Source organism: Pongo abelii, chromosome 2 (assembly GCF_028885655.2).
Source record: "Pongo abelii isolate AG06213 chromosome 2, NHGRI_mPonAbe1-v2.0_pri, whole genome shotgun sequence".
NCBI classification, from domain to species: domain Eukaryota; kingdom Metazoa; phylum Chordata; class Mammalia; order Primates; family Hominidae; genus Pongo; species Pongo abelii.
In genome coordinates this window covers 204,875,066-204,886,687 of record NC_085928.1, presented here as the reverse complement: position 1 = coordinate 204,886,687, position 11,622 = coordinate 204,875,066, and the positions used below count along the sequence as shown (strand labels likewise).

The following is an 11,622-nucleotide window of genomic DNA, read 5'->3' as shown; positions in this document are numbered from 1 at the left end:
CCAAACGGGAGGACTAGTAGTTGTCACCCATCGTGCCAGGCCACCCTCTACCCTAAACAACCCCTGTCGCATTCTCAACAGCTGATGCTTTTTTATTGTACAGCCTTGCAAAGAAGCCCAACTAGTTAAAGCAGTTGTGTTTTGCTTTGACTTTGCAAATGTCCCTTAAACAAATGATGCCAAAACAAAGACACACATCAGTACACGCGGCCAGACAATAAAGTCCAAGAACACATAAGAATGTTCTTTTATTACAAGTTGACATAGCAAATCAGTGAAGAAAGGAGAAATTCAACCAGCAGGCCTGGGGCAAATGGTTGTTTAGGAAAAAATAATGTTCCATCTCCATCTCACTCTGTGGACCAATATTAATTCCAGGTGGTTTCAGAAGAGAAATATAAACATTTACTAGAAGAAAACATAGAGATAGTTAATGTAATCTTGAGACAAGGGAAGCCTTTCTTAGCATGACACCAGAGCAGTTATAATAAAGGCAAGGATTAACAGATTTGACTATATTAATTTTGTGTGTGTGTGTGTGAGACGGAGTCTCACTCTGTCGCAAAGGCTAGAGTGCAGTAACACAATCTTGGCTCACTGCAACCTCCGTCTCCCACGTTCAAGCGATCCTCCTGCCTCAAACCCCCAAGTAGCTGGGATTATAAGTGTGCACCACCAAGCCTGGTTAACTTTTGTATTTTTAGTAGAGACAGAGTTTCACCATGTTGGCCAGGCTGGTCTCGAACTTCTGAGCTCAAGTGATCCACCGGCCTTGACCTCCCAAAGTGCTGGGATTACAGGCACGAGCCACCGCTCCCAACCAGATTTGACCATATAAATATTTACAAGTCGACAAACCAAAGACAATAAAACGATTTCCCAATGTTGTATCAAACATCTTTTTAGGTGTTCCTGGGATGGGTGGGAAAGCCATTTCTAATTATCTCGACGTGAAAAGGGAGAACCCGTTAATGAGAGAAACGGAGAGAACTAGCTTTAGGGGGAACTTCAGGAGGGAAGAAAGCCCTCACCACAGCCACTGAGCAGGGCCAGGAGGACGCGGAGCTCCGGCTCCGCCGGCAGGGCTTCCATTTCCCCTCTGCCCTGGGGAGGAATTGGAAGGCTCCGCTGGCCTCCCCAGTCCCACTCCTCCACCCTGAGCAGAAGCAAGTGAAAGAAGTAAACGCAGACCCTGCCAGGGTTGCCTTGGTCTTTCTGCAGCTCAGAGCTGATGGGCTGTCTGTCGGATGGGCAGGGGTGGAGGCACCTCCCTCCAGGCATATGGCCCGGGGGATGTCCTTGAGCCCCCACCCAGAGCTCCAGGAGCTTGTCTTTCCTGTTCTGTCTCCATGGCCTGGGTATCACAAGGGAAGGATTTGGTGTCATACTGCCTTCCACAGCCTGTGGCTGCATGCCAGGCCCCCGTGCCCACAAGAAATACGACTCCACCTGCTCCAGGGGCCAGGCAGGCCACGCGACTCTCAGAGCTCACTGAGAAGTGGATGCAAGTCTCCAGGCATAGAGTGCCGCTCATCTGAGCCAGCAGATTCCTACCTTGCCGGGCTTCCCTTTGGGGCTGAGAAGGAGCCCCGGCGTTCCCAGCGGATTGGAAGCTCCCTCTATGGTCTGTCTCCTCAGCAACCACAGGCTGCTGGCCTCTCTGAGCAGTGGTCTGGGGCTGAGCTGCCAGGTGACTGCACTGTCCCCATCCCTGCTCGGCTACAGCAGCAAATTCACATGCGGCAATGAATGGTCCCAGCCTAAGATGGGGGATCTTAGGAATGAAGGTGGTGTGGGGGCTAACATGGCTTCTGGGAAGGAAATTCAGGTTGTATCCACAGGCAGAATTCACACATACCTGGGTTCATCTGGCAAACTAGAAAGCAATGGCCCAAGGAGGGCATCAGGGCAGGCAGGCAGAGAAGCCTCTTAGAGAGCACTCGCCCTAAGGGAAGAAGCAGCTGGAGGACACAAATGCACCGAGAGCCTCGTGGAGGAGGCGAGTGCTCCTGAGCAGTAGCTGAGACTCTGACTGGACCCCGCACGGACCCCGTTCACTTTATGTCTGAGCTCTATAGAGGGTGAACGCCTGAAGCAAGAAATGAGCTCCGGACAAGCCCAAAGCCATGCACAGAGTGCGTCAGTGACGGTTCTTCACCGAAGGCAACAAAAACTGATTCTGGCTGATAGGAGCTAAGAAGGAATGCTGTGAAAGGGTATCACGTAGCTCACAAGGCGGCTGGCCAGCAGGACTGGAAAACTAAAAGAAACAAAAGGTTCCTATGCAGCCGGAACCACAGCCACAGAACCAGCCCAGAGACAAGGCTGCTGCCTTCTCCCTGACAAAGCCCAGAGAGCTCAGCAGGTACCGCCGATATTGCCCATCTTGGATGCTGGATGTCGCTGCCACCACCATCATTGCTGCCACCACCACCACCACAGTTGCTGGGAAGAATTTGCCCCTGTCCCAGCTTCACTGCCGTCACTGGCTCCTGATTCAAAGTTGGAGGTGAGTAAGGCTGACTGGCCCACACTCTGGCCTCAAGGAACATGGGGTGAGTGAGTTGTCTGTCCCGTTTAGCTTCTAGATTTGTACATTAGGAAATTCTCCCAACACCGGAGGCTGCGGAGGGAAGGATCAGTCAGACACTGACGGCCAAGGAGGAAGAGGAAGAGGAGGAGAAGTGAGAAGAAACAAACACTCCAGCTTCAAACAGATCTTGAATAAGTCACTCCTGCTCTCCGGGCTTCAATCTCCTCTTCCATCGTGACCTTCCAAATTGCCTGGGGGTCATGGGAGGCAATGGGTGTGAGAGCCCTGTCACTGGTAGCGTGGGCAAGTGGAATCACCATCCTTCATATGGTCATCACCATCATCATCTTAAGGATTGTCCCTAACCCGGGGTTCCTCAACCTCTACAACTAACATTTGGGGCCTGTGCATTGTAGGATGTTTAGCAGCATCGTTGGTCTCTACCCACTCAGTGCCACCAGTGCCTCCTCTCCAACTGTGACAATTAACAGCATCTCTAGACATTGCTAAATACCCCTGGAGCAGAGTTGCCTCTAGCTGAGACCATTGCTCTAAACACAGCTGCCTCAGTCCTCCTGTGGCCACTCTGCAATAAAGGCCTAGACTTTCCCTCTGGAGAGGCTGGGCTCCTGCCAGGACAGGAGCACGCAGAGTCCTAGGGCGTCCTTTTGACTCCTGCTCATAGAGGCAGGGAGGAGAAAAAGGGCAGTCTTATGTCACCAAATATTTGCTATTCATTGAGCCCTGCACAACCTGCCTTTGCTCACTTAGCATGCTCTCCCTCACCCCAACCTCTCTCCACTTGTCCAAATCTGACCCCTTCCGTCTGTCTCTGAACTGGCCAGCATTTCTCCCTTTCAAGATGCTCAGTGCCCTGGCCAGACGTGGTGGCTCACACCTGTAATCCCAGCACTTTGGGAGGCCAAGGCGGGTGGATCCCTTGAGGTCAGGAGTTCAAGACCAGCCTGGTCAACATAGCGAAACCCCATCTCTACTAAAAATACAAAAATTAGCTGGGTGTGGTGGCACTTGCCTGCAGAGTCCCAGCTACTCGGGAGGCTGAGGTGGGAGAATCTCTTGAACACAGGAGGTGAAGGCTGCAGTGAGCCGAGACTGCACCATTGCACTCCAGCCTGGGTGACAGAGTGAGACTCCGTCTCAAAAAAAAAAAAAAAAAAAGCCGGGCATGGTGGCACACACCTGACATTCCAGCTGCTCAGGGGGCTGAGGCAGGAGAACCACTTGAACCCAAACCCAGGAGGCAGAAGTTGCAGTGAGCTAAGATCATGCCACTGCACTCCATCCTGGGCAACAGAGCAAAACTCTGTCTCAAAAATAAATAAATAAATAAATAAATAAATAAATAATGCTCAGTGCCCTAATCCGATACCACATTTTACTCTGTGCTCTACCCCTGCAGTGGGGTGGGGAGGGAGCAAGCCATACACCTACACTGAGAGGCATCATAAGACATCGCCCTGTGAGGACCCTTGTGGAGAGATGTTAGGGGGACATGGCTCATTTCATCACGCAGCGCTCTCTCAATTAGGACCCTTGGGAGAGATGCCCAAACCACTCCTGAGCAACTGGTCAGTTTTTGTTTTATGGACACCAGGAACTGGGCCTTTTCCCAGGCTTTCCTGTCCTGGAAGGTGTTAGAAAGCTCGGAGCCAAATTTGGGGTTCACCCTCATTATATTTATGGTTCTCGTAGTTTAGTCTCATTCCTGGCCCCTTTTTTATGCCCTTACCCTTATTTTTTCCTTTTATTCCTTTTTTTAAATTATGTTCCCTTGTTATGTTTTATGTATTAACACTTTCTGGCACAAAGTGCAGTCTAAATAAGAAGATAGATGTAGATAAAGTAGCTCTGTCTCTCTCATATGAGAGCGATGTATTTTTATGTCTTGTCTGGCTTTAAATTAATGTGAATTTACTGAAAGCAGTAGTTGGATAGGATCCATTTCCTCCCTACTATCCCCACTCCTTCACTCCCTCCCTTGGAATTCAGCCCATTGCCCATTACATATGGACACTCAGTCAGTATTTGTTGCTCTGTTGATGACTGGTTCTCTTAGATGCAACAAATTCCTTCCCTCCCTCCTTTCTCCCTTCCTACCGTCTTTTCTCTCCTCCTTCTTTTCTTCTCTATCTCTTCCTTTTTTTCTTCCCGAAAAATAGACAAAAAAAGAGGAAACAGATACACTTTGGAAAGAACTCCCAATGAGGTCCTTCACTATATTCACACCTTAGAGGAGCTGACACTTCAATTCCCTTCTAAAACCTACAACAACAGTCTATCAAGTTCATGCTGAAGAGTGGCTTCAGCCAGAAGAAGGAAAGCATGGACCCCTGGGCAGAACCCCAAGGCCTTCTTGGTGACACTGGTCTTGTCTGGGGAAGTAACATTCCAGCCTCGTCAGCTCATTATCTTTTCTCTGAAATCACCCTGCCTTTTCATCTGGATCCAGCATTCCTCAAACTTTGCCTTCTCCTGGTGAGGCATGTGTTACATGGAGAAAGTAAAATGCTACCCTCAGAGAATATTTGTTGAATGAGTGAATCCTATTGAGGCAGGAAAATAGGGTCTGGAGGCAGGAAACATAAGATACCCTCTCCACAGGGCATACAACGAGTAAATGACTTTGTGACTTTACTTCACCCTCTTCATTTACATAGGGCGTACTCCAAGTAGAGGGTATTTAAACTCACAAAAACTCTGTAACAGGGCCTTTGAACCCCTGCACTCAGGCCCGCTCCCACACTGTGGAGTGTGCTTTCATTTTCAATGAAACCCTTCATTCTTTCCTTTGTGAGTTTTGTCTAATTCTTTGTTCAAGATGCCAAGAACCTGGACACCCTCCACAGTTAACATTATTTGAACCTCCCAACACTGTGAGTTAGACAGAGCAGCGATGATGATCACTATCACCTGTATAGATGAGGAAGATGAGATGAGACTCAGACATGCGATTCACAGTATCATCAGGACCAGAGCGGTTGCATAAAGCTCAAGAAAACTGCTGGGGGTGCAGAGCGGGTCTCCATTAAATGTGCATCACCCTAAAACAGAGCCTAGGCCTCAGGCCCTGCAGATGTGCCAAAGACCCCATCGTTGCTGTAGAATATCATTCGTTAGTTTGTTCTTGCATTTATGGGCAACACCCATTTATTGAACATGGCATGGTGCTAAGCACAGTGAAGGACATAAAGATGAATGTGTCCACTCTTGAGCAGCTCAAAGTCTAGCCAGGAAAACAGACCTATGGACAAAAGACCATGAAGCAAATCATCAGCACTCTCATGGCGCCACTCCTCACCAGCACTCCCAAAACCATGCATGCAACTCCACGGTGGCAATTTTCGTATGGATTGCAATTGTTTCATGCCTCTTTCACCACCAGAATATGACCTCCTTGAGGGAAAGGACAGTTTTTGTTTTTTTATTTTATTTTATTTTTTAATTAATTTATTTTTATGTTTTTTTTTTGAGATGGAGTCTTGCTCTGTTGCCCAGGTTGGAGTGCAATGGCATAATCTCCGCTCACCGCAACCTACGCCTCCTGGGTTCAAGCGATTCTCCTGCCTTAGCCTCTGGAGTACCTGGGATCACAGACGCATGCAACCATGCCCGGCTAATTTTTTGTATTTTTAGTAAAGACAGAGTTTCACCATGTTGGCCAGGCTGGTCTGGAACTCCTGACCTCGTGATCCGCCCACCTTGGCCTCCCAAAGTGCTGGGATTACAGGTGTGAGCCACCGCACCAGGCCTGACAATTTTTATTTTAACCTTATTTTTCCCCACAGCATTTAGCCCGGTCACTGGTATTCAGCTTCTACTCAGTCAACACATGCTGAAGGGATGACAACAGAGGCCTCTGGGGGCTACAAGAGGAGGACATTTCTACAGGAGCCATGGAACACATCACAAAAGGGAGATTTTGCTTGGAGTCTGAAAGCTGAGGAAGAGTTTGCTGGGAGACAGGGGCAAGGGTTCCAGGCCAGGGGAACTCCATAAACAGGACTAGGGGTCTTGCATCTATGACAGTGTTCTCAAACCCCGTGAAAAAAATTACATTCTAGCAGCAAAGGTTGATGAAATGCAGATACTGGCAAACAGTCGTTTCAATGAAAAACCAAAAGGCCCATGGCTGGCTTCTTTCTTGAGTAGTTTCTATGGTTTTCACAGATATTTCTGCAATCAGATTGCATCCATTCATCCTCCCCATTCCCACTGTCATAATCCAGGTCTGACATCTTCCCGCTGTAGTGTCACAGTCTCCTAACTCATCTCCCTGCCACCAGCGTTTCCCTTTTTCAGCCACTCTTCGCATCATGCCCAGAGAGATCTCTCTAGAATGCATATTTGATCGTGTCACTCTCCTGCCTAAAAATCCTGTAGTGTCTGTTCCCTGTTGCATTTGAAATAAAACCTGAACTTCTTTGTACAACTCATAAAGTCACTCATGATCTAGTACATGCCTACCTTTCCGGCTTTTCATTTCAATTTCTCCATAATCCCGCACACTCCATGCCAAAGCCAGACAGAATGACTCATGATTTTCCAAACATCCTGAGCCGTCTTATGGCCCTGAGGCCTGGGTTCTAGAGGGTTCTAGAGGGTTCTCTGGAACATCCTTCCCACCGCCTTCCGCTTTCTTCTCTCAGCTAAGTCCTACTGTTTTTTTGTTGTTGTTGTTTGTTTGTTGAGACAGAGTCTTGCTCTGTCGCCAAGCTGGAGTGAAATGGTGTGATCTCGGCTCACTGTAGCCTCCACCTCCCGGGTTCAAGCAATTCTCCTGCCTCAGCCTCCTGAGTAGTTGGGACTTCAGGCGCGCGCCATCATGCCCAGCTAATTTTTGTATTTTTGGTAGACTGGGTTTCACCATGTTGGCCAGGATGGTCTTGATCTCTTGACCTCGTGATCCGCCCACCTGGGCCTCCCAAAGTGCTGGGATTACGGGCATGAGCCACTATGCCCACCAGCCCCACTGGTTTTTAAAGAAGCTTCCTTGAAGCCTCACTCCAGGTTAAGCATATTGTTCTTTCCTCCCACAGCACCTCAGGCATTGACCTCAGTCACTACTCTTACCACACTGTGTTATGATCATCCCTTTGTCTACCCTAGACTGAGACCTTTTTAACACCACTCCAGCATCTAGCCCATAGCCTGACATGTTATTGGTGCTTACTATGGTTTACAATAAAAAAGAGTCAAAATAATGCCCGAAATATGTTCATTTCTGCCCTATTGACTTCTAGCAAAATGGGCAACTGAGGTAGGTAGTTTGCACAGACACCAAGAAAATAAATCTTTGTCTTAGTGGCACCTAATTTCCCGTGTCAATAAAATCTCATGGAAAAATATCAAGTGCCTGCTGAATGACCAGCACAATGGTGGATAAGCAAAAAATAAGACATGGTCAAATGAAATATTCATTCTTCCTCTTTGCTTCTACTGCAAGAGGTGTTCCTTGGCTGAATCCCTTCATTTCCCATCAACTGCTGTCCCCCCGGTATGTGGCTTTTCCTCCGCTACACTCAAAGCAGCTGGAGAGCATGGTCATGCGGTATGGTCCCTCCATGGCCCGCCTTACCTGGGACACGTGCTCAGGAATGTTGTCCAATTCCGAATTATGATGAGCTAAGATTTGGTGACACATTCTGAAATGTTTTCTTTGGAACCCAAAATTAAGACTTTCACTTCTGATGAAGTTGTCTCAAATCCTTTCTGGAATAAAGCAAGCTATGAAAAAATGAATAGAGGAGAGTGAAAATACATAAAAATGAATAAATAAGGACATGAAAAATATTTGGTGAAACCCACTATCTCTCACCTATCCGTTTATTTGATCATTTGTTCACCAAACCATCCTGTCATCCAACCAACCATCCTTCATTTAACAAATATGGATGTGCCTGGGGCTGGGCTCAGAGTGATAAATGAGACAAATAGTCCTTGCACTCATGGGCTAATGTTCTAATGGGAAACAGACATTCGACAAAGAATTTCAAGTGTAACTGGGAATGAAAAGGGTGGTGTGGAGGTGCCCCCAAGACAGGCGATGGTACTTGCTCATTCATTCACTCACCACTCACTCGCCCACTCATTCATTCCCGGGTCCTCACACAAAGCCTGGATTCGCAGCACCACTCAGTGTTTATTGAAGGAATGGATGAGGCCTGATGTCGGCACAATGTGTCATTAACAAAGGAGAATTTCCCTGGAAGGTTGACTTCAGGAGCTCCAGATTTAAACTTACATGATTTTTTAAAGCTTCTGGTTTTCTCAAATCTCTGCAGTAAGGCACATGGGCATGTATAATGTCAGAATTAAGACCTAATGATGAGACACCAGAGGTGTGAGTGCCCTACCGCACAGTAGCAGGGTCACCCCAGGGCTTAGCCAAAGGCAATTTAACTTCCAATAACAAAGAAACGACATTTCCATCACCCACTTCCCCGAGGCAGAAAAAAGATGAAAGATATCACAGTGCCATCATTTAAACAGTGAATAGAATTCACCTTGTGCAGCAAATGCCCCATTGCACCTACGTTACCAGTGTTCTGTGTTTCCTCGGTGACAGGCCTCTGTAGGGTCTCTTCTATCCAGTGAGTCCCAGCAACTCTAGCCAGAGCCAAGAGAGCCCGGAGGGATACTTGCCTGTTTGATTTCACGAAACGACTGGCTTTTGCCTTTTCTGGCTAAACATGAGATGGAGAGAGACAGTGAGGGCGGGCTTTAGGATGTCACTGTGCCTTTGGCCCGGGCTCATTCTGCTGCCAGGATGAGTCATCTCAAAGATAAGAGTCTCAGTCATTTGTGAGCTGGGTGTTACCATACTTGGCAGAACTTGGATGCTATTGTGTCCGGAATTGTTGGGTTCTTGGTCTTGCTGACTTCAAGAATAAAGCCACAGACCCTCGAGGTGAGTGTTACAGTTCTTAAAGATGGTGTGTGCGGAGTTTCTTCCTTCTGGTGGGTTCGTGGTCTTGCTGACTTTAGGAGTGAAGCCACAGACCTTCAGAGTCAATGTTACAGCTCTTAACGGTACTGCAGACCCAAAGCGTGAACAGCAGCAAGATTTACTACCAAGAGCGAAAACACACAGCTTCTCGAGTGTGGAAGGGGACCTGAGATGATCGCCGATGCTGGCTGAGGCGGCCTGCGTTTATTCCCTTATTTGGCCCCACCCACATCCTGCTAATTGGTCCATTTTACAGAGAGCTGATTGGTCCATTTTACAGAGTGCTGATTGGTCCGTTTTACAGAGTGCTGATTGGTGTGTTTTTACAGAGTGCTGATTGGTGTATTTACAATCCTTTAGCTAGACAGAAAAGTTCTCTAGGTCCCCACCCGATTAGCTAGACACAGAGTGCTGAGGGCATTTTTACAGAGTGCTGATTGGTGTGTTTACAAACCTTTAGCTAGACACAGAGCGCTGATTGGTGCATTTACAATCCTTTAGCTAGACAGAAAAGTTCTCCAAGTCCCCACCCGACCCAGAAGCCCAGCCGGCTTCACCTCTCACTATGGCGGGAGCGACAAGCTGTCACTCCCCATTCCTGCTTAGGTCTGGATCTGTAAAAGCATCAGCAGGTCCAGACAAGGGAGGCTCTGTGAAAGAGTCCTATGTGCTTCTCCTGCTTCCCAGCTTAAGAACTAACGGGTGTCCAAGTGCTGAAGAAAGGACCCAGGGAAGAGAGTGGGAGACCTGCTTCTAGTCCCAGACCTGCTACTGATGCTCTGTGTAGCTTTGGACAAGCTGCTTTTCCCTCTGGGCTCCACTTTCCTCGTCTGTAAAATGCTCATAGTCAGTCTAGTCCAGAAGCTCTAACTTTTGGGCCCTAGTCTACCAGAAATCCTCAAAGATAGCAATGGTTTCTGTGATTCCAAATAGCCTGGTAGAAATGTACATGTCACAACGAAGAGGCTGAGTTGACTAAAGAGCCCAACTCCATTGCTTTTGACTAGCATTGTGTAGATGCCATAAATTGGGACTCTCGTGTTCATTAGAAACCCCTATCAACAGCCGTATATTTCTTTTTTCCTGTTTTTTGTTTTTTGTTTTTTTTTTGAGACTGAGTCTCGCTGTGTCACCCAGGCTGGAGTGCAGTGGCGCAATTTCTGCTCACTGCAAGCTCTGCCTTCCAGGTTCACACCATTCTCCTGCCTCAGCCTCCCAAGTAACTGGGACTACAGGCACCTGCCACCACACCTGGCTAATTTTTTGTAATTTTAGTAGAGACGGGGTTTCACCATGTTAGCCAGGTTGGTCTCGATCTCCTGACCTTGTGATCCATGCCTCGGCCTCCCAAAGTGCTGGGATTACAGGCGTGAGCCACCATGCCCAGCCCATATATTTCTTTAATAAATCACAGGAAAAGAAATTTTTAACATATTTAGTTTTCTTCATACAAAATTGTTCTAAATGTGGGCCAGCATGAAGTATGGCTTTTGAAAGGTTTCTGGTGGTAAGCACATTGGAGGTCCCTTGAAACCCAGTGATCCCTCCAGCTCTAAGATTCTAAGACTGGCGAAGGAGCCCGCCTCACTCCCTTCCTCCTGCTCCATTGCTCCACAGCAAACAGCAGCCGTCTGCACCTAGGACCAGGCTGCAAGCTCACTTCAGACAAGGGCACTGGCCCCTCTGTGTATTCAGAAAAGGTCTGAGAAGTTGGTGATTAGGGATTATGATCCCTGAAGCCCAGAGTATCTCTCAGTAACCATTATCAACTTACTTTATCATTGCCCCAGTTTCCTTTTCTGCGAAATAGTATTCTATCTAAGATAGGCATAAGTGGACATTATTTTGAATAGTAACAGTTAGACTAACCTTTGGACTATTGGATAGTCTATGGAGAGAGGCAAGTGGCAGGCAGAATATAGACTCTCAGAACCAGAATTGCAATTCATGAAAGTTTACCCACCATATGTGTAAACACACACACACACACACACACAAAGTCATACTCTCCTACAAGATAGAGGTGTGACCTACCTAGCCCTCTCTTTGAGTCCTTTCTTTCTGGCTTGAATAAGAGTAGATAGGTAGCTGGGGTGTTAAAAGAATTTTCTAGGTTTTAGCA

General features: G+C 47.6%; 1 long non-coding RNA gene across 5 annotated transcripts; it reads right to left on the bottom strand.

The window, feature by feature from the left end:
• Positions 1–235: 235 nt before the first annotated feature.
• LOC129058285 (uncharacterized) lies at positions 236–9,828 on the bottom strand. 5 transcript variants are annotated; one of them, XR_008523364.2, is made up of 4 exons: positions 9,093–9,828; positions 8,370–8,872; positions 8,130–8,278; positions 236–408 (listed from the first exon to the last, which is right to left on the bottom strand). It is a non-coding gene; the product is annotated as an uncharacterized LOC129058285 (long non-coding RNA). The 5 variants fall into 5 exon arrangements; XR_008523365.2 differs by having other exon boundaries at positions 8,796–8,872; positions 9,093–9,818; XR_008523362.2 differs by having other exon boundaries at positions 8,370–9,806.
• Between the last annotated feature and the right edge of the window lie 1,794 nt (positions 9,829–11,622).